Genomic DNA, 27595 nt, shown 5'->3' with positions numbered 1-27595 from the left:
TTTACCAAAAAGAAAAACAAAACAAAAAATAAAACAAATAAAACAACAACAACAACAAATGTGAAAACTCAAGATACAAAACAGGAAAAATTGAGCAACTGTTCATGTCAAAGTGGAAGTACATTTTCATAAAGATTAAAAGTTACAGAGAAATTCTATAAAATTATTAATAAAAGCAAAATCTCTTAATATTGATTCATTCAACATGATTTCTTCTCAAAAAGTAGAATAACATCAGTGAAATGAGTTTGGCCTGTAGAAGTTTTCTCTAATATTGCTATCTGAGGCAAAGAATATCTCATCTAAATGTTGCGTATAATCCTTTTAGAAGAGTTTCTTGTTTCTTGCACTTCTATTTTGATTCTAAAATTACACTTGAAGATTTTTTTCCTCTCTCAAAAGTGAGAGTGGTAACATTGCCTTTGAGATAAGTGGTCTTAAAGAGAGAAATGGTTTGCCTTATCCTCATGAATTGAGATAAAGTTTCTCAGAGGTTTTTCTGTTTCACTTGGCTTGAAACATGGCATTTTGCATTTGTTAGAAGGAAGGCTCATCGTGAAGACAATATTTGAACTTATTCTGTTATGGGCTTTGAAATTAATCATCTGTTACATAGTAAAAACTCTCTAACATGAAGTCCTTTTCATTCCCAAAGTGAACATTAAAAATCTCCATGTGTCATAAGTCTGAAAAAAACTAGTTCTATTTTTCTTAGTTGTTATTTGTTTATTTGTTTGTATTGGTTCACTGAAACTGTTTAATATTTGCAGGTACAAATATTTCAAATTAAATCTTAGAGTATGGACTATACCCTAGCTGAAACCAAATGAAGAACTGTTATCCACATAAAACCACTTCCTCAGAATTGTACTTCTATTTTTCAAGGCTGTGGAATTTATTGTTATTCAATTGCCTCATACTCTATAATAAATATTAGCACTGAATAAAGGCAAAAAACAATAGCCATTGCATATTACTAAAGTTATATACTACATAAACAACACATTATTAAATTAATACTTGTCTCATATCCAAAATGTATATTTTTAATTAAAATATAAATAACACTAACATTTTCTGGTATTATTTTAGAACACTTGGTAGATAATATTTTAGTTTTAAAACACTTTCTATTATAATTATCTAATTTGTTAGATCCTCCATATTTGTTGAAATTTCCATCATGAAATAGAGCCATTACTTTCTAGATACAAAAGAAATTTCACCCAAGTTTATCTTTAGATATCCTTCCTATTCTGTTTTCCTTTTGTGAAGCAGGAGGTAGAACTGTATGTGCATGAGCAAAGACTGTGAAATCTTACAGAACTTGGCCTGAATTCTAACTCCTTCATTATGACCTTGGAGAAAGAGTGCAGATTACTTAAATTCTCTGAGCCTCAATTTCTCCCTCCATTAAATGGGAAAAAAATGAATTCCCCATATGGATTTGCTCTGAAGGTTAAATTCAAATATTCATTTAAGAAAACAGAATTTGACATATAGGTAGTGCTAGTAAATAGCAAATATATAAAAAGAGAGTAGGAAGAAATAAACAAACAACAAACAAAAACTCATATATTCACTTTCTACAGACTCTACAGAGAACCCATGATCCCATAATCATAAATACATTGTTCCTTTGGGGCTCCACTGTTCTATCTTTGCCCAGTGTAAGTCTTAGCCTTTTAGAATCTTTAAAACATAAGGAAAAAGTGAATACATTCTATCTATCCATTATATATATATACATATATATATATATGAGAAAGGGAGTATTAGAGATATTTTTCTTTCTTTTTAAAATAATATTTAAATTCCAGTTAGTTAATATATGGCATAATATTAGTTTCAGTAGTAGAATTTTGTGATTCATCACTTACATACAACCCCCAGTGCTTATCACTAGTGCCCTCCTTAATACCCTCCTTAATACTCATCACCCATTTAACTCATCCCTCCACCCACCACCCCTCCAGCAAACCCTCAGTTTGTTCTCTATAGTTGAGTCTGTTTTATGGTTTGTCTGTCTTTTTGTCCTCCCCATGTTCATCTGTTTCATTTCTTAAATTCCACATATGAGTAAATCATATGATATTTGTTTTTTCTGACCTAGCATAACACTTCATGTCAGTGCTAATGGCAAGATTTCATTCCTTTTGATGGCTAAGAAATATTCCACTGTATATTTATATCACAACTTCTTATGTGTTTCATAAGCTGGGCTCTTTTCCTTTGCTAGTATAATCAAATGTCTGAAACTCTGTGATGAATATATGTCGCAATATTAAAGATTAAATTCAAAAGTAAACTCTATTGGAGGGAGCAATAAATGTAAATAATGATGAAAGTAACACTATATATTCTAGTACTATTTTACAAATTATGTGATATTATTATGCATGCAGGTATTTTTATGCATTTGAATTTTTCAAAAGATCTACAAGTACTTATTTATCTTTTTTTTATATTGCTTCAAAGTAATAGTCTCAAAAGTTTTCAGACATAATTAATAAACAAAGCAAAACAAAACAGCAAAAAAATCCACTTAATTTCCAAATTACATGTGCAAATACATATTTGCAAGTGGTTTGGATCTCATGAAAATTGAAGGTCACTTTTTAGTGGTCCTAAGGCTTAAAACTGCAATCACATGGGTAACTAATCTGAGTCAAATATGGTGAGGACATATGAATAGAAGCCTTCCTCTGCGAGGCAGGCCGTAAAAGTGAAGCCTTTTGTTCTTCTGTTCCAATGAAGTGATTCTGCTGAGAGAAAGAAACATTTGTAGATTCGTGATACAGACATTTGAGAATTGTGAAGCATCTAGTTAGCTGAATATCTTAAGTAGGTAAAATTAGAAACATAAGTCAGAGACATATACTCAGATCACTGAATGTCAGTTTTAGACAACATAGAGAACTCACAGGATACAACCTGCTTGCTTATAGAACTTTTACTTAATCATTATGCCCCCAAAACACCTACCATAGTATCTTGATCTCCGACACATACACAGTAACTACAAATAAAAGTTTATTCAAAAGTCACTGAGGTAGTTTTTCTCTTGTATTTTCTTTCCTTACTCCACTCATTTGAAGTTCTGATATATGGAAATATATTTTCTCACCACTATGTGGAAAAAAAAAATGACTGCATTCTTAATCATGATTAAATGCTACCTTTTTTTCTGGTCTTGATATCTGAGTGCATTTAAATTTTTTTTGTTTGTTTATTTTCTTTTAATTTCTGAGAAATACATAAGACAGTTGAAAGCAAAAATTATAACATTGTCCTTTCAGATTTATCACATATGTAGATGTAAAACTCTGGCAAGTGTAGCATTAGATATAGGGAGGAAGAAGAGTAGATGGACCTATAGAGTTGCAAGAATTCTGCATTTTTTTCTGAATTAGTAAAATATTAACTCTAAGTAAACTGTGAAGACTTAGATATATACTGTGTCTATAGAGCCATTCTCTCTCTCTCTCTCTCTCACTGTCTCTCTCTCTCTCATCTCTCTCTCTCTCTCTCTCTGTCTCTCTCTCTCACACACACACACACACACACAAGCAAAATAGAGGTCTAGTTTAAAAATAAAGGTCTAGATTAAATGGAATTTTTAAAAAAATTCATCCAACCCAAAAGAAGGCAGAGGTTTTTTTTGTTTTGTTTTGTTTTTTAAGATTTTATTTATTGACGTGAGAGAGAAAAAAATGATTGGTAGACAGAAGGAGCAGGGGAGGTGGCAGAGGGAAAGGGAGAAGTAGGCTCCCCAGTAATCAGGTAGACAGGACCCAATCCTGGGACCCTGGAATCATGACCTGAGCCAGAGGCAGACGCTTAACTCACTGAGCTACCCAGATGCCCCTGGAAGGCAGATTTTGAGGAACATAGAAAGAACATATGAAGGAGACAAACAGAACCCAAATAATATGGTAGTAGACCTTAATGCAATTATATTCATAATAATATTAAATCTTAATGTATTAAATATTCCAATTAAAATTATTAAAAAGATAAAAATGCAATACCCAACTATGTGCTATCTGTAAATTATGCATTCTAAATACAAAGTCACAGAGAGATTGAAATTAAATTGATGGAAAAGACACACCAGAAAAAAAATATCACAAGAAGGCTGGCATGGCTAAATAAGTATCAGATAAATAGACTTCAGTAGAAGGAATATTACTACATTTAAAATAGAGCATTTCTTAATGATAAAGTTAATCATGAGGACATAGTTACAGATGTTTTATGCCTAATAACAAAGCTTCAAAACACATGGAACAAAACTAGCAAAATTAAAGGTAGAAATGGACAATTCCCCAATTTTAGATGAAGATTTTAATACTTGTTTCTCATGAGTGGATGAAAATTATTGGAGAAAAAAAATCACCTAGCTGTTGCATAATTTACATACACATAGATAGGCCATATACTGGTCCTTAAAAAAGTCATAATATGTTTAAAAAGACTAAATCATGCAGAGTATATTTTCTGACTACAACTGAAAGATATTAAAACCAATATCAAGATTATCTATGACTGCCCCCAATATTTGACAATTAAACCATGTTTCTAAATGAGCTAATGACCAAAGAAGAAATTAAAAGAGAAATTAGAAAATACTTTAAATGAAAAAAGAGAAAAAAAATCATCATTTGGACATAGGTAACGTGATACTGGGGAAAACTGAAAGCTTTAAATGCTTATATTACAAACAAGAGTCTAAAATTAAAGATCTAAATTCTCCCTTAAGACTCTAGTTAAAGGATAACAAAGTAAAATCAGAACAAGTAAAAGGGATGAATTTAGAAATATAAGAATAGAAATCAAGGAAATGAAAACAAGCAATAGAGATGATTATTTGTAAAGTTTGATAAAATTAAAAAACTCCAAACTAAACTAATGAAGACAAAAATAGAACATAAAATATCAGCATCAGGCAAGAAAGAGGTTATCAATAGAGGTTTATAAATCTTTGCTGTTCAACATGATTTGCTCTAACCATATGTAGCTACTTAAATTATAATTAATTAAAATTAAATAAAATAAAAATTTCAATTTTTCTGTGACTCTAACCTCATTTCAAGTCCTCACTAGTCACATATAGCCAGTGGCTACTATATTGGGCAATGCAAAAATAGAGCATTTTCATCACCACAGACAGTTTTAATGGACAACATCAACATTGCCCATTAAAAGGAAAATAAGAGAATGCTATAAAAAAGTTTATATCAACAAATTTGACAACTCAGGAAAAATGGACAATTCCTTGAATAACACAATTCACCAAAACTGACACAGGATGAAAGAAAATCTGAACTGTGGGGTGACGTGGGTGGCTCAGTTGGTTGAACGACCAATTCTTGATTTCAGCTCAGATCATGATTTCAGAGTTGTGAGATCGAGCCCCAAGTCAGACTCTGTGCTCAGCACAGTCTGCTTGTCCCTATCCCTGTGCACTTCCAGCCCACCCCTGTGCTATCTCTCATAAACAAACAGTTTTTAAAAGGAAAAAAAAAACCACAAAGCAAATCTGAATTGTGATATATCTATTAGAGATGTTAAATTTATTTCAAAACTTCTCACAAAACTCTTGGCCAAATTACTTGTTTAATTTTATCAAACGTTTAAGTAAGACGATACAACCTTACACAAGCTCTTTCAGAAATAGAAGGAAACATGTCCTAACTCATTTTATGATCCTAATACCAAAACCTGGCAGAGACATTGAGAGAAAAACTACAGGCAAATTGTCCTTATGAGCATAAATGTAAAAATCATTCAATATGTAACAAAGATAATACATTTTAATAACAAAGAGTTTATCCTAGAATAACAAGGTTGTTTTAATATGTGAAAAACCACACAGTACAGTTGCATCTATTAACGAGATTTTTAAAAATGAGTGTTTCAAAGGTCCAATAAAACAATTTGACAGAATTAAACCCATGATGATAAGTATCTCAGGAAACTAGAAATATAACTTTCTCTTCATATCACTAACATCACAACAGCTTTTCAAAACCACCTAACTAATCCCTGCACATCCTATATGTTCTTCCAGTCTCTTTGTCACATTACCAATGGACAAATCATTCTAAAGTATTTGTTTATTCAAGTTATTATAAAGGTTTTTAATGGTGCCTCTTTTCCTGCAGATCAGGTATTATTGTTCACTAAAATCCAGTGCCTAATCGAGTTTAGGGCTTCATTCATTCATTTATGCATTCAAAGAGTTGAGTCTCTAGGCCTTGATTAATCCATTTGTGTGCCAGTTTTTGCTTTTCTATTGCACTACTGGAGGAAAAAAAAATGAGGTTTACAATGTGAAATCATACAAGATGCAATCATACAATTAAGACCACTCTCTATTTTTATTTTCCAACCTCAAAGAACTACTTCAGTGTTTTCTGACTCAGCAATTATTTGTGTTTTCCAAAAAGGTTATTTCTAACCTCATTCTTTGTAAACCCCTGACTATGCCCCCTCCTCCTTAATTGTCAGCATATGACATTGCCTACTCCGTCCAAGAAAAAAAAAAAAAAAAAGAGGAGCCCAACAATGAAAGTTGATAACTTAGCATTATCTAAACCAATAAAAATGCCTGCAATTAAATCTGTATTATTCTCTTTTTTTCCTGTGAGAAGAGGTGTCATATATTTTTTTTAAGTGTCTTTCTTTGGCTCTGCTCTGTCATCTTTCTCATTTTCCCTTGACTTCTGATCTGTCATGTCACCCCCTAAATCCTGCAGCAATTCCTTAATACTTACAAGATAATTTTTAAACTCAAGCTTGTCTAGCTTTTTCTTTCTTCCTTCGTAATCTATTTTTGTCAACCCAAATTTCCCTCAGTTTCCTGATTATGCTGTGTTCTTTCTCACTTTTGCAACTTTTTCAATTCCTGTTTCTCTTTAGAGAGCACTCTTTTTCCTGACTCTGCCCATATATAATTTCTATATAGCATGGAGGTCTCAATTTAGATGTAATTTACTTCAGGAAATCTTCCAAAACACCACTGATATTTTTTTTCGTCACTGAATCCTGCATTTCCCTATCATAAAACATATCATTTGGTATTGTAATTACTTATTTACTTGTCTTTATCCCTTGAGTCTGAAAATGCCATTATTAGAGATATTTTGTGGATAAAGTGGAATAAATGAGCCCTGAATGGCTAAAGAAGCCATGCCCTATGCTTGGCACTTGGATAGGGAGATGAAAGGCAAAATCTCTGCTCTCAATGCCTTAACAGTCCAGTAAAGAAGACAGATAATCTAAATCAACAATGATGATATATTAAATACTATACAATGGTATTTGGCCCCAGTTTCCTCTCAATTATTATTTCTGAACACTTGGAAATAAACCTATCTTCTGCCTTTTTATCCCTATGTTTTGTTTATGACTTTGAATCTTTCCAGAAATTATGAATACTTCAACAATCATAAACAGAATTCACACAATTTTCTCAAGCTACTTTGGACCATAGTGTTGTCTCCTTCCCCTGAACTTCAATAGCACTTCTAGTACTACTATCCACTTGGTAATTATGTAGTGAGGCTTAGTTAATTATTTAGTTATATATAATTATATCTTCTTTCAGACTTAGAACTTTTAGAAGAGAGAGATATTATACAACTGTGTCTATACATAAAACCCTTGAAAGACCCATCAAGGAACAGAAAAATACCTTGTTTATTGAAGTTTCATTGTGATTGATTTTCTAAAAATTTATGAGCTCTGCTATCACTTCTCTTTTCATCTTATTGAAGCCTATGGATTCATTATCTTTTCTCCATATTTGCTTTTCATAATATACATCTCATTTGTCCTGAACAGTTGAAGACTAGTGTTTTATTTATAATATTGACTAGCTTTACATGTCTTAAGAATTGTGCAGGTGGTTTATACATGTTATGCCATTTAATCTTTCTAATAATCCCATGAGACAGGTTAAATGATATCGCTGTTCTTCCTCAGAAAAAAGAAATGGATCCAAATAGGTTCAACTACTTTTAAAGGATTATCCAACTAATAAGTAGGAATCCTAGGATAAATATCAACTCTAACTTCTTAACCACCACCATATTCTAGTCATTGATAGTGTGTGTGTGTAATATATATTGTATAATATAAATGGCAGTATATAGTATATATACACACACACATAGCTCTTCTGATCCTTGCACATCATGATGATGAGCAAGTATCACTAGATAATTCCATAGACTCAAGAAAATTGTACAAGTGCTATGATGTACCTTTTAAAAAGCCTACAAATGTAACAAGGTATAGTTTTCAGAAAAGTAAGTATTATTTACAAGAGGCAGAACATCCTTGGTACTTTACTAACCCTATATTATATTTTTCCTGCAAAACGTATTAGATTAATATTCCTATGATCACTTCACAGAAAAGAAACTTGAGAATTAGGTCACGAGAACTCCTCAGAGTAGCTCATATAGCTATTGAGTAGCATGCTGTGGATGTGAACCAATCTATTTGTCATCAAATATTATGCTTTTCCATACTATAAAACACTGCTTTGTTAACCCCTTATTTCTTTACTTCTCAATTTGTGTAATATCTCTTTATCATTGGAATAGGGTGCAAAAAATCAATGTGCACTGAGTTCTGTTTAAATTTCCTGGTTGTGTTCTAGAGAGCTGGTTTAACAGTATTCTGACTTTGTACTATTTATAAAAAGTGCCTGAGATACTATAATTTTATCATATTTTATATGGCATTTATACCAGATATGTAAATATATAAAATATCAACATATTGTAACTTTTTATTAAGTATACGTGGTCAAGTGTATGGCTTCCTGGTGTATCTATTTTATCTAGAATTAGTGAGTAGTCTGTTTACATTGAATTCCTTTTATATTTTTACCCATGTCTACATTGTGACTCTTGTCCAGAATTTGCAGATGCTTTTCCTGCAAAGTCTATATTCTATAATGTAGACAGAATTATGGACCCAGGTGGGACACCTAAAATCATTACATTTTTGTCACATTCTTTCTCATGTAATAGGTAAAACTAATAAAAGGCGGTACTAATGTAAGATAAAAACCAGCTGCATTATTTCAACCCAGCAATTGAATTCTATCAATCAAGGTACCCTTTGGTGTCAGAAAAGAAAGTTAGAAGGTTCTGTATGGATGAAAATAAAGCTTAGGGTAAAAGCTTGATCTATAAAAGAAATATACTTCTACAAATTTGGGAATAAGAATGAGGAAAGGCAAACACCATTTGATAAGGCCTGTCTAGACATTGGTATCTTGAATGTGAATATTGAATAATAAAATTGAAATGAATACCATTATGATACCATCACGGTAAATTCATGAAAATATAAATCAGCAAGAGAGAACAAAAACGCTATGGCACTATCATTTTAAGGACTGAATACAAATATGGGTGGGATCTTTATTTGGCAAACTCTCTAATCAGCTGAACATTTTATGATGCCTACAGTGAAAATCATTATTCCTTTTCAATTTAGTTTTGTTGTGAATTTTGAAAAACTACCTTCACCATTTTGTATTCTTAATAAAATTCACTTTAATATTTATTGCCATAAAATATACTCATTATAAAAATTTAGAAAATTTGGGAATATGCAAAGATATAATACATTTTACCAGGTTGCAGCTATTCTTAGTGAAGCGTTTTTAATATTTTGACTCTTAGGACTTTAAACAAGCAGATAACAAGCATTTTCTGTTCTAAATGAAATTATTATGAAAAATTATTCCTTTGTCTACATACTCATTGTTTCTAGAAAGCTTTTTGTTTATTTTTAACATTTTATATATATATATAATATACATATTCAGCTTATATTATATATATTCAACATAGTATATTATAGAGGGAAATATTAGTAACATAAAAAGGCCTACCTGTGCAAAAACCCACAAAATGTGAAAGAATACTAATTTTCATGCTGTTTGGTCTATGTCTTCCACACTTACATGAAACCAAGTCAATGGTCAAATTGAAGCTGGAAGGTTTGCACTCATTTCATCACAATCTGTCTTGCTAGGGCTATGTGGTCACTTTGAGGAAAGGCAAAGTAGCTCAGGGCTCATGCATGTATAGGTCTTTAATTCACAATTTGGAAAAGTGACATGAGGTGTTGAAAGTTAACACTGATTCCCCAGCTTTTTAATTCTAAAAATGATCGCATAGTTTTCTTTCATCTGAAAGGATTTACACATGCTTACTTGGGTTTTGCTGCTGAACTCTGGAGGAGCCCACATCTACTCCAGTGGAAGAAATAGAAACACAAGGTCTGTGAGCTTGCATCCGCAAAGGAAAAAAAAAACTAGTTTTCAGTTGGTATAGTGTCTGGCTTGCATTGAGAAATTAACTTTATCTTCAACTTTTTTTTTTTTTCCGGTAAAAAACAATGTATTCTATTATCCCTCTCCTCCCAAAATCAAAGCTACTTAAAGTGTGGTACATGAATTATCAGCAGGGGCCTCTCCTAGGAGAGAATGTCAGGCATCACCTCAGGTATTCTGAATCATAACCCACACTACATCTTAACAAGTTCCCAGGTCATTTGTTCTATATCAAATTTACCCTAATAAATCAGGTCTCAAGTTGTATAGCCTTCTTGAGGAAATCTTCAGGAATATCTCTGAATATGCCTAATGCCCTTATTAATTCTCATAGCATTGAGTCTCTCTCATCTGTAGTTCTTAGAGCACAATTTTATGTTTATCAATATATCATTTGATTTTTTCTCCAGTAGACTATTAGCTGAGGATGAAACTTGCTTTTGATTATCATGGGATACCTGGCATAGTGTGTCACCCATAGTATTTATATAATAATTAATTAGTTAAGCTTGATTGACAATAAAAAATGTCTGTACTACTAGCATGTATAGTTGATTCCAACTTAAAAAATAGCTTTCATTTTCAGTTGTTATCATTGCTATTATTATACATATCAACTCTTTTTGAATGGCTAATGTAAGAAAGCATTGTGCTGGAAGTTGAAGTTACACAAGAATATGATAAAATATCACCTTCGTGATTCAGGAGCTTACAAATCTTGTAGAGTTGTCAGAATTTTCACTTGGAAAGACAGATTATAATTCATCACTTGTATATATTAAGAGGCCAAGGGATGAACAGTATCTTACTGAGAGAACTGATTTTTCTAGGCTTTAAAACAAGCAATGAAATATTTTTAAAAATGTTTTAATTTTTTTTTTTAATTTGAGTATAGTTGACACACAATATTACATTACTTTCAGGTATACAACAGTGATTCAGCAACTCTACACATGCTGTGATCACAAGTGTACCTTCTATCTGCCACCTTACTGTGCTATTATAACATCATTAAGTATATTCCCTGTGCTGTGTCTTTTATTCTCATGACTTATTCATTTCATAACTGAACGTATCTCCCACAGCCTTTCACCCATTTTGCTCATCCTCTTATTCCCCTCCCCTCTGACAACCCTCAGTTTGTCTCTATTTATAGATCTGATTCTGCTTTTTGTTTATTTATTTGTTTTTTTGATTTCACATGAGTGAAATCATGTGATATTTGTCTTTCTCAGTCTGACTTATTTCACTTAACGTATACCCATTCATATTGCCCCAAAGGCAAGATCTCATCCTTTTATGGCTGTATAATATTCCACTTTGTTTACTTATTCATCCATCAAAAGGCATTTTGGTTGTTTCCAAGGTTTTGGCTACTACGAATAATGCTGCTATAAATGTTTGTGTACAAGTTTTTCGGTATTTTATCTTGGGCATACATATAGGAGTAGAATTTCTGGAATATATGGTAACTTGATGTACAGTTTTTTGAGGAACTAGCCAAAATTGTTTCCAAAATAGCTAAATCATTTATATTTCCACCAGGAAAATCATTCCAATTTCCCTACCTCCTCCCCAACAGTTGCTACTGTCTGTTTTTATGGTTATAACCACCCTTATAAGTATGAAGTCTTTTCATTGTGTTTTGATTTGTTTTGACCTGATGAATACAGATGAATATATATTCATGTGTTTATTTTTCATTTGTATAACTTCTTTGGAGAAATACAGATTCATATCCTTTCCCTATTTTTATATTGGGTTGTCTATTTATTATTGAATTATAAAAGTTATTTATTAGAATTATAAAAGTTGTGAGTTATTTGTCTCAATACAAATCTCTTACCAGGTATTATTTGCAATTATTTCTCCCATTCTATGAATCATCTTTGGACCTTCTTGATGGTGTTCTTTGATGCATGCATTTTTTTTAGTTATGATGAGTACAGTTTATCTGATTTTTCCTTTGTCACTTGTGCTTTTTTAAAATTTACCTTTTATTTTTTGTGTATTTTTTATTGGAGTTCGATTTTGCCAACATATAGTGTAACACCCCATGCTCATCCCATCAAGTGCCCCCCTCAGTGCCCATCACCCAGTCACCCCATCCCCCTGCCCACCTCCCCTTTCACTACCTCTTGTTCGTTTCCCAGAGTCACTTGTGCTTTTGATGCTATACCTAATAAGACTTTAAAGATTTACTCCTATATTTTTTATAGAGTTCTCTCATTTTAGCTCTTACACATATACCTGTAATCCATTTTAAGTTAATTTTTTTAAGTGATATAAGGCAGAAATCCAAATTCATTTTTTTCTTGATGCATGTGAATTTCCAGGTGGCTTAGATCCATTTACAGAAGAAAAACAAAACAAAACAAAAGCATGGAAAGAAAAAAAAAAAAAAAAACAACTGCACCTTCCCTATTGAATTTTTTGGAACCTCAATAAAAGTCTATTGAACACAGCTGTGAGAGTTTATTTCTGGACTCTCAATTCTGTTCCATGACCTACATGTCTTTCTTCATGCCAGTAACATGCTATCTTTATTATTACAACTTTGTAGTAAGTTTTGAAATGGAGAAGTGTGTGTTCTCCAGCTTTTTCTTTCATTTTGATATTTTTTCCTTGCTATTCTTGCTATTTTAGATCCTTTGCTTTTCCATATGAATTTTAGATCATCTTATCAATTTATGCAGGAAAAGGCAAGTTAGATTTCCCTAGGGATTTCTTGGAATCTGTAGAACAATTTGGTATGTATGGTCATCTTAACAATATTAAGTCTTCTAATCCACGAACATGGAATTCCTTTCCATTAAATATTCTTTAATTTATATCAATTATATATATATATATATATTTTTTTTTTTTTGCTGTGTAAGTCTTATACTTTCTTTTTTTTTTTTGTTAAATGCAGCCCTAAATATTTTATTCTATTTGGTACCATTTTTTTTCAAAAAAAAAATTTGGTTTTATTTATTTTTTCATGGGGGGCGGGGTACAGAAACACAGGCAGAGGGAGAAGCAGGCTCCCTGTAGGGAACCTGATGTGGGACTCCATTCTGGGTCTCCAGGATCACGCCCTGGTCTGAAGGCAGGTGCTAAACCTCTGAGTCACCCAGGGATCCCCCTATTTGGTACGATTTCAAATGAAATTTCACTTTTCACTTTCAGATAATTCATTGCTGGTGTATAGAAATAACACACACACACAAACATATATACACACTGAGCCATTCTTCTGATTGCATAATCTATTGTCATGTTAACCAACTGTTCTGTTGGCTCAAATGTATTATAGAGCCCTTGTAGCTATTTTTTTTTTTTTTTCATTTTGGCTGTTCTTATTTTCAAATCATCATTTTCCAGTTGATTCACTGTAATAAATTCTGACTTTCTGTTTATGTCTTTTTAATAAGGCACTGTCAGAGCTTCCTTTACTGTTTTTTTTTCCTGTGATAACATACACTTGACATCAAATTTACTATTTTAACCATATTTTAGTGTACAGTTCAGTGGATTAAGTACATTCACATTTTTATAGAACCATCACTACTATCCACCTCCCAAATTTTTCTACTTTCCAAACTTGAAATTTTAAACAAATTTAACAGTAAATCACCATCCCCTCCTTCAACTCCTGGCAATTACCATCCTACTTTGTCTCTGTGAATTTGACCACTTTTAGTAGCTTATATAATTAGAATCATACAATATTAATATTTTTGTGACTGGCTTATTTCACTTAGCATTATATCTTTGAGGTTTATCATTATTGGAACATGTTACAGAATTTCCTTCCTTTTTAAGGCTGAATTATATTCCATTTTATGTGTATGTCACATTTTCTTTATTCATCATCATGTAATGTTGATAGACATTTAGGTTGCTTTTATCTTCTGGTTATTTTGAAAGCTACCACCATACACATGAGTTTACAAATATTCAAATCCCTGCTTTCAATTTTTTGGGGTTTATACCCAGGAATAGAATTGCAGGATTGTATGGTAATTCTATGTTTAATGTTCTAAGGAACCACCATACTGTTTTCCATAGTGACTGCACCATTTTACATTCCTACCAGCAATATACAAGTGTTTTAATTTCTCAATATCCTTGCCAACACTTATTCTCTGCTAAGCTGGGAGAGGGGCAGAGGGAGAGGAAGAAGTAGGAATCCCCACTGAGCACAGAGCCTGATGCAGACCTGGATCCCAGGACCCTAAGATCATGACCTAAGCTGAAGTCAAACACTTAACCTACTAACCCACCCAGATTTCATTGTTAGCTTATTTTTTTTTTAAGAACAGCCATTCTAATGGGTGTGAAATATATCTCATTGTGGTTTTGATTTGCATTTCTCATTGATTAGTGATTTTGAACATCTTTTCATTTGACTATTGGCAATTATTATTATTTGTTTTTGTAGAAGTATCTATTCAAGTTCCTTACCCATTTTTTAATTGGGTTGTTTGATTTTTGTTGTTGAGTTATAGAAGTCTTTATAAATTATGGTTATTAATCCCTTATCAGGTATATAATTTTAAAAAATATTTATATGTACTTTTTTCTATTCCATAGATTGCCTTTTCACACTGATAGTTTCTTTTGATGTACAAAAGTTTTTAATTTTGATGAAGTCCAATTTTCCTTTTGACACCTGTGCTATTGCTATCATATTCTCTCCTTCTTTAAGCAATTTTTAAAAATATTTGAACATATTTTCAATAGTTGCTTTGAAATCTTTGTCTGCTTATTTTCACATCTAGGCCCTCTGAAAGGCAATTTCTTTTACCTATTTTTTTCCTCACTTGTGTACAGTCACAGGTTCCTGTTTCTTTGCATGCCTCATATTTTAGTTGAAGACTGGGAGTTTTAGATAATAAATTTTAAAAACTCTGGACACTATTCTTCTCTGTCCCTAATTGTAGTAATTGGTGGGTTTTGTCTCTTTGTCTTGAATGTTTAATTTTTTTATTACCTTGACTGACTATTTCCATGAAATTTAGTTCCCACACAGTGTGGGATCTCTGCTGTTGCCTCTCTATGCCCCTAAGGGTATAGCCCTGGTCATGTGCACAGTCACCTTGGGATAACAGTGGCTTTCTAAGGGTACTCTTTGATTGTCTGTTTACCTGATCTATTAAGTGTGTGCCACATTGGTATTGCACTCAGCAGTTAGTTAGCATACACCAATTTTATTGTTTTTCAAATAAAAAGGCATTTTGGCATAATTTCCTCCACAGTTTTACTCAATAAAATATTGTCCACTTTTCAGAAGTAGACTTTGTTACAACTCTAGAAAGTTCTTCTTAGCCATCTTTGTCCTCCAATTCTAGCTGACCTCTGTTTTAGTTTATTGCTCCCATGGAAGCATCATCTTTATCTTAATTAATTGCCATCAAAATCTCCACCTTTTAGGCTTGAACTTCCCCACACTCTGTTCCAAATAAAACCAGTTAATTCTCTTGGGGAAAATAACAGTTCTTTTTTCTTCAAGCCTGCCATTCATCCTGGGAAGAATCTCTGCATTGCCCTGGAGCTGAAGATGGGACAGTGCGCCACTTTCTTAGAGTTATAGCTCTGCTTTACTAGTGGCTTTCTAGGTGGGTGTGGTTGCCTTTGATTTTCTTGGTTTGGGACTTCTGCCTTGTGAGTGATCTGGATGAAAGCAATTGTAACCCAGAATTCTCCATCTATTCACCTTCTGTGTGTATTACTCCTGTTTTTAATGCTGTTCCTATAGTTCTCCGGAGAAGAATTGGTCTAATTCTGTCTCTTCAGAGAATAAACCTTCAGCTGCAAAGATGGGGAGATATGGAAGGTGTCACTTTTCCTTTCAACCGATTCACTTTTCCTTTCAACCGATTCCGTTTACATCCCTACCTGACCTTTATTCCCACTCCCACCCCTTTCAGAGATATGAGTTGTCTTTAGTTTTTGAGGCTTTCCAGGATTTTGGTGTTTTATACACTTGTGTTTGGGCTCTGTTCCGAGGGTTTCCATGTGGCACAGATGGAGTTCCATTCACATCAAAGTTTATTTTAGTAGTGCCCCCTACAGTTGTGCTGTGCACAATCTATGTGTTTAGAAGGCAGCAGCCTTGATCATCATCATCATCCCTCTCATTTCTTTCAATCCTTGGCTTAGAATATTTTACTCCTTTAGGACTATGAAGGGCTAAGTTAGTGAACACTCATTTTATTGCTTCTTTGCTTCTAAAGTTTTGCTGACATCTTTTGTCTGTTTTAGTCTTTTTTCTTTTTCTCTTGCTTCTTGTGGGTCTGTGCCTTTCCCATCCCTTTCATTTTATTGAAGACTGCAAAGCGCAGAGGTGAATAGGAGTGCTTAATTGCTGTGTTTAACATAGAGAGAACTTTTTGACCTGATATGTGCCAGGCACTGTGTTGCATTTTGCTTTTTTTGTTCTCATAGTGTTGAACTCGTTATTGTTGCCTCCTATGGCCTGGGACTAATATAATGATTTAAGAGGACAATGTTAAAAAAAAAAAAAAAAAAAAAGAGGAAAATATTTGTCCTTTAAAATGAAAAAAAAGTCTATCTTCACTTTCCAAATAGATTTAGTTACAAGTACTTCTTACCTACTTAATGTGCAGAAATTGCTAGAAGTTATGAATTTCCTGTACAAAGGATGTTTATTTATGCTGCCTCACCTCTTCTAACCCAATTGATACTTCTACCTCCATCTTATTATATTTGTCTTATATAGGTGTGTAATACCCTTATATAATTTATATGTATATTGTCCTTTCACTGTATATTCATTTTTTTACTCTTCTACCTCCAGACATGAAAAACCCCATTCTTAGGTATCTGCAGTTTCTACTTGTATTTTTCTCTGGGCCTTATGGTAAATTTGCTTATTTTTTTCCCTCAAGCATAGTTTTCCAAGGTTGAAATTAAATATATTAAACCAGACAAAGAATTGATATTGGTTAGTTTATTATTAATAAATCTAGTGTGCCATCCTTACTGTAAAATCAAATGCAAAACACTAAAACAAGATGTATAAGCCAAAAAACAGTTTGGCTTCACCAATCCAATACACCTAGAGTTATCAGCTTTCTCTCCTTTACCTCTCCCTATGCTGGTCCAAATTTCATCATTTACATGTTACTCTCCAATTTATAAAGCATGTTTACAGTTACTGTGTCTCTTAATATTCATAAAATCTTATCAAGACATTTTCTAGTTTGGAAACTAAGGCTCAGAAAGGTTAAGAATCCAGTCAATAGTTGTGGTATCTCTTCAGAGATACCACAAATAGATCTGTGTTTTCCACCATTAAAACTAAAGTACAATTCAAGATACCATGCATCTCTAATCTCTTCTTCCATATAATAAAAGATGGAAGTGAAAATTACTGGATTTTATTGGTGTAGATGTTTTTGATGATTATAGTGGCAATGATATAACTGCCAATGTATAATAGGTATTTACAATGTGTCAGACACTGAACACTTCTGTTGAATCACTGTCTTTAAACTTCACATCATCCCAATGAAGTTAGTAATGTCATTATCCTTATACTGTTCTAAGAAGAAAACCTTGCACAAGCATGTGTTGCTTTATCTTCTCATATCTTTTTATAGATAAAACTTAGGTAAACATTTTTGTTTTTGTTGTACAAACTCTGCAGATTATGCATTAATTAGTTAGCAAATTTTGTCAGTGGCTATTTAAGCCAAATCTGTCTTTTCATAACATAAATTAATCTCTTCTCATTTGATTGTACCTTGGTAACTAGATTTTAATTTTCTATATAATACAAACTTTAAAAGTTTTGCATATTGAATTTTAGAATGCTGAATGCCATCTATAGTGAAGAGTTTCAAAAGAAATGAGAACCTAAAGTTGCTAAATTGTTAGAAATGATTTTATTTGAAGATCCATAATAAACAGCTCTTTATTCAGTGTTAGCCAATGAGTTCAGATAGTTGGAACTCCTTTACTAAGTAAACCCTTGGTTTGTAGACATAATATAAGATGGAAAAGTCTCTTAGCATTAGTGCAGTATACTCTCAAGTTGCTGTTGTTACTTTAGTTTAGCTTTTTTTTTTTTTTTTTGTTTTTTTTTTTTTTTTGTTTGTTTTTTTTTTTAGTTTAGCTTTTATTTATACATTTCAAGGTATATATGGTAGCATATCTTAAAGTTGTATCCCTGGTATAGATGGAGATGAGAAAACAACAGTAAAAGCAGAGCAGTAAAATCCGTTTCCAGATAATAAATAAGAGAATAAAATATGTATGCAGAGAAGACATGCACTCTTAATCTTCTGATGTAGATGTATTACAGACCATGTCCACATATGTTCCAGTCAGAATTAGTTATAGGACCCTAATCAGTATAGAAGGAAGTGTAAAAAAATAATTGTGTGTGTATACCCCCATACACACACATATACACCCCCCACACATATATATACACATGTATATACACACATGTATATAATATGTAGTATATCTAATAATATATATAATATATAATAAATATATATTATTTATTTTAGGGAGAGAGTATATGTTTTAAGGGGAAGGGTAGAGGGGGGAAGAATTCCAAGCAGACCCACCCTCCCACCAAGCATGGAGCCCCATGCCATGCTTGATCCCATGACCCAGAGACTACAACTTGAGCCAAAATCAAGAGTCCAGTGCTCAAATGACCGAGCCACCCTGGAACCCCATAAAAATATTTTTTAAACATATATTTGCTATATAAACTAGATGTGTTTCAGCAGTGAATTGTCTCATTGAATTACTGTTTATCCCTAAATGGAATAATATACAACTACCAAATGGATGTTGAGTGCACACGTACACACACATGAACATTATTGAAAAGAAAAAGAAATATGCAATCTGTTATAAACCCCAGACTTAGTTCACAGAATATTTTCTCAAACTTCATGTTTAGCCTATAGCTTCCACCTCATAATGGTACATCTAAACTGTAGAGAATTTTGCTTTTCCTTGTTAAAAGAGTAGTAAATCCTTATTCAGTATTAACATGCAAAATTAAAATTAGGAAATGACAGCTTTGCCATGTCCATTTATTAAATAGGTGAATATATATTATAATGTATGTATATATGTTATATATATATCCCTTCTCAAAACTCAACAAGAAAACAACCTAATAAAAAGTGAGTAAAGGAAAGAACAGACACATTACCAAAAATATATGAATGAAAAGTATGAGAAATATATGAAAAATATATAAAAAATGGAAAACTATGAAAATATATGAAAAAATGTTCAATATCATTAGTCATTAGGAAATGCAAATTAAAACCACAATAAAGTACCATCACAAATACCTAATAAAGTGACTAAAAATTAAAATTAAATTGAAAACTGATGATAACTTGTTTTGGGCAGAAGGCCAAGCAACTGGATGATTCTTCATATATAATGGTAGTAGGAATGCAAAGTGGAACAGCTACTTGGGAAAACAATTTGATAGTTTCTTATAAAGTAAAACATCATTTTACCATATAAACCAACAATCTCAGATTGACTCAAATGAAATGCTAAACTGTATTTACATGAAATTGCATGTGAATGTTTAGAGCAACTTTATTCAAAATTAAAAGTCACTTAAATATCTGCCACTTGTGAAATGGGTAAATAAACTGAAATACATTCATACCATGGAAGAGTGTTCAGGAATAGAAAGGAGGGAACTCCAGATAAGGTAATATGGCTGAGTCTCAAATACATTATGCTAACTAAAGATGCCATAGGCTGGATGATTCCACTTATGTGACATGGTAGGAAAGACAGAACCATTGAGATGAAAAACAGACCAGTGATGCCAAATCTGGCAGTGGAGAAATGAGTTGACTACAGAAGGGCACAGGAAAAAATTCTGGGATCATGGTCCTGTTCTGGATCTGGATGGTGGTATTGGTTATACAACTGAATGTGTTTTTCAAAACTCATAGAACTGTACATAAAAGGAATGAATTTGTATGTAAATTTATACCATGACAACAAAAATAGAAATAATAACCAAAAAATGCCTTAATGTTGTATCTTTATATATGAGAGCACACTGAAAATTTGAAGCCAGGACTGTGTAGTTTAGCACTAAGCAAAGAATTCTGAAGAAATCCACATTGGTAGTCATAAGCAGCAGCCTGATCTCTGCAAGCCGGCTCACACTGCATTTTACTAGGCCAAGGAAACAGGGGTGAGAGGATGAATGATGTGACACAAATTATCACCATTCTAAATATGTCATGCATACGTCCTGCTGACAAGAGGGACTGTCTGGCATGGTAAGTAGCTGCATCAGCTTTTCAATCTCCAAATATAAAGAGTGGGTGAAATACTTTTTTAATGTGGTACATAAGGAAATGATTTTTTTTTCCTTATAACTATGATTATAGTTGTTGGTTAAGTGGCATTTTTGTAAAAGCCAAATTCAAGGAGTGATTTGATTACTAAAATTAGGAATTAAACACTATCCCATTTTGTAAAATAATGTCTCAGATAACTTATGAATTTAGAAAGTGCCTATATTTTTTGATATTTCCAAAGAGTTAATAAAAGTTCTAATTTCCTCTCAGGGAGAAACATATAACCTGGAAGAACATGAATAAAACAGCACAGTAGTGTTCTCACTGTCCTGCTAAGTCCAATACATCAATGTGAATTGTGACCAATGTGAATTGTTCAATTATAGATCATAAAGGTAGCCAGCATAGTACTATTGACTGCACCATGAATGAACCAATGGCTACACATACAAGCTGGCAAACAGTGGTTCTCTGGCTTAGAAATATTTATGTAAACTATAAACTAATGAGGGGAGAAACCTCCTACCAGTAAAAACTTGTAATTTTTGGTATCTGGTTATCAGCTTCAAATCACCTTCTCTACTGTCCTGTTTTTACTCTGAGGCAGGTTAGAAAAATTTATCTGTGTTTCCTAAATCTTAAGCCTGCATACATTCTGGAGACGTGTTATAAATCCCAATGCTGTCAAAAAGCAAAACCACCCCTAAAGATGATGCAAACCAGCATAAGTGCTTGATAAAAATTTCTTGTCTGATTTACTAATTGGTCCATCCGTATGTAGCAGATTAAATATGCATGCACATTGCTTCAGAGAGCAATCTTCTTCATATTTCATAGAAACCAGTTAGCCAGTATAGAAAAATCTTCTTTTTCTATGGTTAGTATTCCCCTGTTGGAGATTTTTCATTCAGGTAAAGACTTTAAGAGAATGAATGAATGAATGAATGAATGAATGAATGAATGAAAGTACCCCCCCAAAGGCATCAAAAGATGCACAGGTAATTTGAGGGCAAAACTAGAACTAAATGTCGTATAACACTCAAAATTAAAAGCATGAAAGAGAAAGTCATTCTTTTATAAAAAGAAACATACCTCCAAATGACTTGAAAATTATATAAATTGTGATGAGAATACTACAACTTAAATGGTAACATGCTAGTGGAAAATAAAAATAATGCAAAGAATTGCATGTGTCAGGCAATGTTTTAAGAACTTTGTATGATTTATCTCATTTAAGCCTCTCAACAACCCTATGAGGTAGCTTCTATTATTATCCCCATTTTAGAGATAAGGAAAGAGAATTATAGATAACTTATATCATCTGCCCATCACCATAGTATTATGTAAAAACAACCCTGGTACCTCAGGGGTTGAATGCATCAAAAATCCAAATTTTCACTTACATCAACATCCAAATGAGTCATCAGTGGATGCTTGCTGTTTCAGCCTCCCTTCAGTTTAGGACTATTGGCACAAGGTTCTCTGGGTCTTCTGCTGGCTTCTTTGCTGGCTGACAAGTAGAGAGTAGGAGAGTGTCAAAATGCTCTAGAGCCTAGGTCAAAAAGTGGCGCACACTAATTTCGCATATGTTGCATTATCTAGGTGCCAGATATATGGCCTCAACATAATGTAAGTCAACTGGGAAAATTAATCTTTTTATTTGCTCAGAAAAAGGAAACAGGATTGGTAAACATTAGCTGTTTTTTTTTTTTTCCCCCACATTCACATAGCCTGAAATTAATAAAACCAGGGTTGGAACTTAGGTATTCTAGCTTTAGCGCTTAAGGCTTTACTTATAGTATTCTACCATGATTTAGAAAAAAGAACAAGTAGTGAAAGAGATGTAAGATTTAGCATGAAATAATTTTCTATCCTTCTAGAATCTCTGCTACTATTTATTAATAATACAAATCCAGAAATCTATTTCTAAGTTAAAGAATGGCTTAGGAGCTTAGTGCCTCAAAGTTGCCCATTACTTGTAAGGTGTTCACTTGCATTTGATAAGGAAGATATATTCACATTTTTATAATCTCCTCTACAACTTCAAAAAAAAGGCATTGAAAAGATTCCTTAAATACCATAGAATGGAGTGAGTCCGTGTTAGGAGAGTCCTCATCAGTTGAATTGAGTTTGATTCCTGAAATAATAGCTCCTCTCCATTCATTAAAAAAAGACACTTTTCTTTTATGATAATGCTAAGAAATACAGATCAAATACCATGTTATATATCTGGATTCAGACTTGCATATTTCATCACCTTAGATGCTGGTAGTCTTCCTACTTTAACCTAAGATCCAAATCAATGATAATGTTACATGAATCAATGACCACGCTTCAGAGCACTCTATGAAGACGGATAATTCAAGTACAGAATTTCTGTTCTACCCAAATAAGCTTTCTAACAAAATTAATCTGATGCATTTTTAATTATCTACATAAGCATTATAGTGTTGCATGTAATTAAGCATAAATGGTAAGCAGCTCAAATAGATTACATTACGGTAATTAGTATTGCTTTCCCAGAGTTAAGCCAAATTTTAAATTTTAGTTTGCATTTTGTTAGTTCTTCATAATTCTTCATGGCGTTAGAAGAATCACCATTTACCATTTCATCTGATAAAATGCTTTCAGTCTCTTTGCACATGCATGAGTTCTCAAAGAGGATAAATTTGATGAACGACAAAGTGAGTTGCCCTTGTCTCTTGCTATTTTCAACCACTAGATCCCACCTAAAACTCAAAACCATGTGTGAGGTCTGATCTTTCATACCCAGTTTTTCCCCAATTTCTCTCATTTTTTCTCAATTCTCCTCATTATTATCCCCATGTTGGTAACTATTTTCAACAGGTATATTCCAGATATTTAAAGTTTGGAGAGAGCAGAAAGATGTAACCAATAGCCTGTGGATTTTGTACTTTGAATTGAGAGGGCAAACAAGGAATTGGCCTCAAAAATTGTATGGAAAAAAATAATACATTTAAGGTACTGAGCTAACATGCCTGCTTTAAGGTATCAGATTAAATAAATTTGGTCAAACCTCTATCTTTATTCTCTTTATTTCATAATATATTTAATTATTTTCTAGGAGAAACCTTTCCTATTTCCTCTTTCTGCCCCAATTCCTTACTACTACTACTACATTTATCTCTATTCTCTGTCCCACTGGAATCTTTTTTAAATGTCTTAATTGACCCTATTAGAAAGCCCGATATATATTTTAGTGTTCATTTAATAATATTCCCCAGGGATTTAACATCTATTGTTCTGCTTACTTCCATGAACCCTTTTTCCACCTTGGATTTTGTCAAGTTTTTCAGCTTCTCCCATATATAAATTTGATAATTTCTTGGGCTTTTTTGTTGATGGTTCTTCTTCTGCTTGCCTTTCACATATAAACATTCTCTGGGGTTTATTTGTATTACAAATATTCCTTACAAGGGATGATTCTTTCCTTTTTAGGCTTTAATTTCCTACTTTATGTTTATGACTTCCAGAGCTACATCCCAGTCCAGACTTGTCTTCTTAGATACACTCAAATTCTCAAGTCTCTCTGGGCCTTTCTGGTCAACATTTGAAACTAAACAGTCAACTATTTTCCCTCAAACTGTTGGTCCTCCTGTTATTCTTGATTCATTTTATTGGTACTATTAACTTACTGTCATTTTGCTTTCCTCAAGTGTTTGGCCATCCATTCACATAAATCTTCATAGTCTTAATGTGTGCCTTTGCCATGTCTAGGCCTTCAGGTAGCTTTTTAGGATATTTCACTCATGTTTTGCCATGCTATTAGGTACTATCAAACACTTCTGTCCTCAATTATTAGCAATGACTCTCATTATCAAAACTAAAAAGTCTACTTAATTTAAGAATTAATCCACTTTGACTTGGCCCCAAACAAGAATGCTAGGCCCATTTCCTACCACTTCAAACGCTGTGATTCAGCCACACAGTTATTTATCATTGTATTTCTTGTATGCTTTCTTGTCTTTTCATTTATTTTTGCATATTGTCTGCTTTATCTGGGATGCACTTCCATAAATTTTGTTCAATGAACACTTCTTATCTTTTAAATTTCAGCTTAAATTAAACTTTTCTCACGACTATTTTCCATGTTATCTATGCTCATTTCCAGTCACTGGAGGATTCCTTCACTTCCTAGCTCATGTCACTTGTATTTTTATTTAGCATTTCTTATTTTCTGCTTTTAATTGTATTGTTGTTTACGTTGTTTTCCTTCCCACCTAACCCCACCCACTTCCACACTCATGTTGTAATTCCTTAATTTGTCTAAAGTAATGTTGCATGTGTAGAACCCCAGCAGAGTGCTTAGCATTGAGTAGGTGCTTAATCAATGTTGAACTAAAGTAGCATATATATTCAAGGCAATTTTGGACTGATTCCACCATAATCAAACAAAATTTGACAACTCAATTACCTAATTTGAAGATGTAAATGAACTATCTTTAGGACCTAGTTTAATTTAATGGACTAGAAATGACACCTGAGAGTGTTAATCCTCATCCTAGAATTAAGCTATTTCATTGATTCATTCATCCTATAAAAATTATAAAACACTTTATCTATAGTGCACTACTAACCAAGAATGAAAAATAAAAATAAAATACACCATATTCTAACCATCACTGTATTATACTTTGGGAACTAAAGGCAGTATTAAAAATATAGGCTCTGTAGGCAGACTGACTTTGTTTTGAAGGGCAGCTCTGTCATATATTTACTGAATAATCTTGGATTAGTTATCAACCATCAGTTCCCTTATCTGTAAATCGTAAATTACAATAATATCTGGAGGTTTGACTGTTATAGGGTTTCAAAGAGATTGCATATTTAAAGAACTTGGTATATGTTAGCCTTATACTTTGTAGCTATAGATACTAGTGAGGGAAACTAACATGTAAATAGCTACCTTAATGCAAAGCAAAAGTTCCATAATTTCCAAAGAACCATTCATTCCATATTTTCTATTAATAATGTGTTTTTACAGACCAAATTCCTGGTCTTTGTACATTACCTAAATATTAACATTGTATTAGCATATTATTAGCAATGACCCGAAACTCAAGCCTACAAATTAGATATAATTGATCTGCATATTGGTTGAATCTATGTCAAGGAAACAGAAATTGTTCTGGTATTTCAAGGGGGAAAGAAATTTAGTATAAAGTATTGATTGTAACGGAGAAATGGAAATTAGAAGTTTAAGAGAGCACAACTAGCTTTCAAGTTATGGTACTGGTAGTTATGTTCCAGCAAAGGGACTGTGAAATAGGAGGAAAGTCAAGAGTGTGAGTTCTAGAAGCAATGCAATGAATGTGTATCAGGAATTGGTTAACTGTCAAATGCTGCTGATAGGTAAATAAGATGAGGACTGAAAGAAGGTCATTGCACTTATCAACTTCAAGGTCATCAAAGACATTTATGTAAGCAGTTTCTGTGGAGCAGTGGAAGTGAAAGTTCGAGGAGTAGGTTAAATATAGGAACAGAGAAAAGCAAATGTATGTATTATTTTTGTAAGTTTTGTTATTAAGAGGAACAGAGGAATTTTGCAAAGGTGACTAGTAGAGGAAGTGAGGTCAAAGTTTTTTGGTTTTAAGTTGGGGAAAAGAGAATGTTTGATGCTGAAAACAAGCTGGTACAGGGGTCAGAAAACTTTCTGTAAGGGGCTATGGTAAATACTTTAGGCTTTGTGGGTCAGAGGTCTCTGAGATAACTAGTCACCTATGCCTTTGTAATGTAAAAACAGCCACAGGCAATATGTAAACAAATAGGCATGACTGTATTCTGTAAATTTTTAATTGTCAAAGAGAGATGGGCTCTTGTTTGATTAATATAAATTATTTAAAAAATGATTATGAGAGCAAGCAGAGAATGGCTGAAGTGATATCCTTGAGTAAGTGAGAGGGGATAGGATTTGTGCACAGGGATGGGAGGTGGGCTTTGATTATGAATTCAACCAAGTTTGAAAGGCAAGGACAGGAATATGCAGAGGTAGGTAAATGTGAAGCAAAAATCTGTGGAAAATCTCCTTGATTGCTTCAATTATCTCATAAAAAGTAGGAAGCAGGATCATAATATGTGAGTGACCGTTAGGAAAAAGATTTGGGGTCTTAAGGGAAGATGCATGGAATAATTGCATGAAAGAGATGGAAAAATGATTTGGTTAAGAAAATATTTTAGATAGTGAGATAGCAAATTTTCTACTTGGAATGATCTAGCTTTCTTTTCCACATTGGAGCATTAAAATATTTTTATTATATATGTATGTATTTCCTGAAGCACCAGCTAAACTTGTACCATTATCAACATATCTTGAATTCAACATATCTTGAATCATTTAATTTTAATCTTCAAAACCCTTATTTTTCTCCCCAGGAGAAGAGATTGTTGCAATCCATTAATACCTTCATTTTCAGACAGCAAAATCAGTCACACATTTTATCCATATATTTTTCTGGTTTAGCAAATTTTATTCCTGTTAGAAATTGTGCAATGAATATGCCTCTGTCACTTCATCTCTGTTTCATGCATTTATCATATTGAATTCTAATCTATTCTGAGGGTTTGGTAACTTTTGCTTCAATGATGTATTTGCTCTGAACGAGTTCAGATATAATGAAATATATTATGTCCAGTATTTATCTGATATTTTGTCACCAATGAAAGATAAATTATTGAAATGGAATATATTCACATTGATTGCTATGAAGGTTACACGTGGATTATAAATCAAAACAAGTCCTCAAAAGATAGAAAATCAATTGATATGTCAGATAAGAAATGTATAAATGTTGAAATTAACCACTGAGTTGACATTTTTCCTCTTGAAATAATTTAATTTACCAGAATTTGAAAAGATTTGTGACTTTGAACATACAAAATAAGCTAAAAGTGA

The 27595-nt window shown here is 32.7% G+C and overlaps 1 protein-coding gene across 1 annotated transcript in view; it reads left to right on the top strand.

The window, feature by feature from the left end:
- Window positions 1-27595, top strand: part of LRP1B (LDL receptor related protein 1B) — a 1825680-nt gene that overhangs the window by 810909 nt on the left and 987176 nt on the right. The window lies entirely within an intron of this gene.

The sequence above is a fragment of the Canis lupus genome, chromosome 20 (genome assembly GCF_048164855.1).
Source record: "Canis lupus baileyi chromosome 20, mCanLup2.hap1, whole genome shotgun sequence".
Classification (NCBI taxonomy): Eukaryota; Metazoa; Chordata; class Mammalia; order Carnivora; family Canidae; genus Canis; species Canis lupus.
The sequence above is the reverse complement of the archived record's forward strand: the minus strand, read 5'-3'. Positions and strand labels throughout refer to the sequence as shown.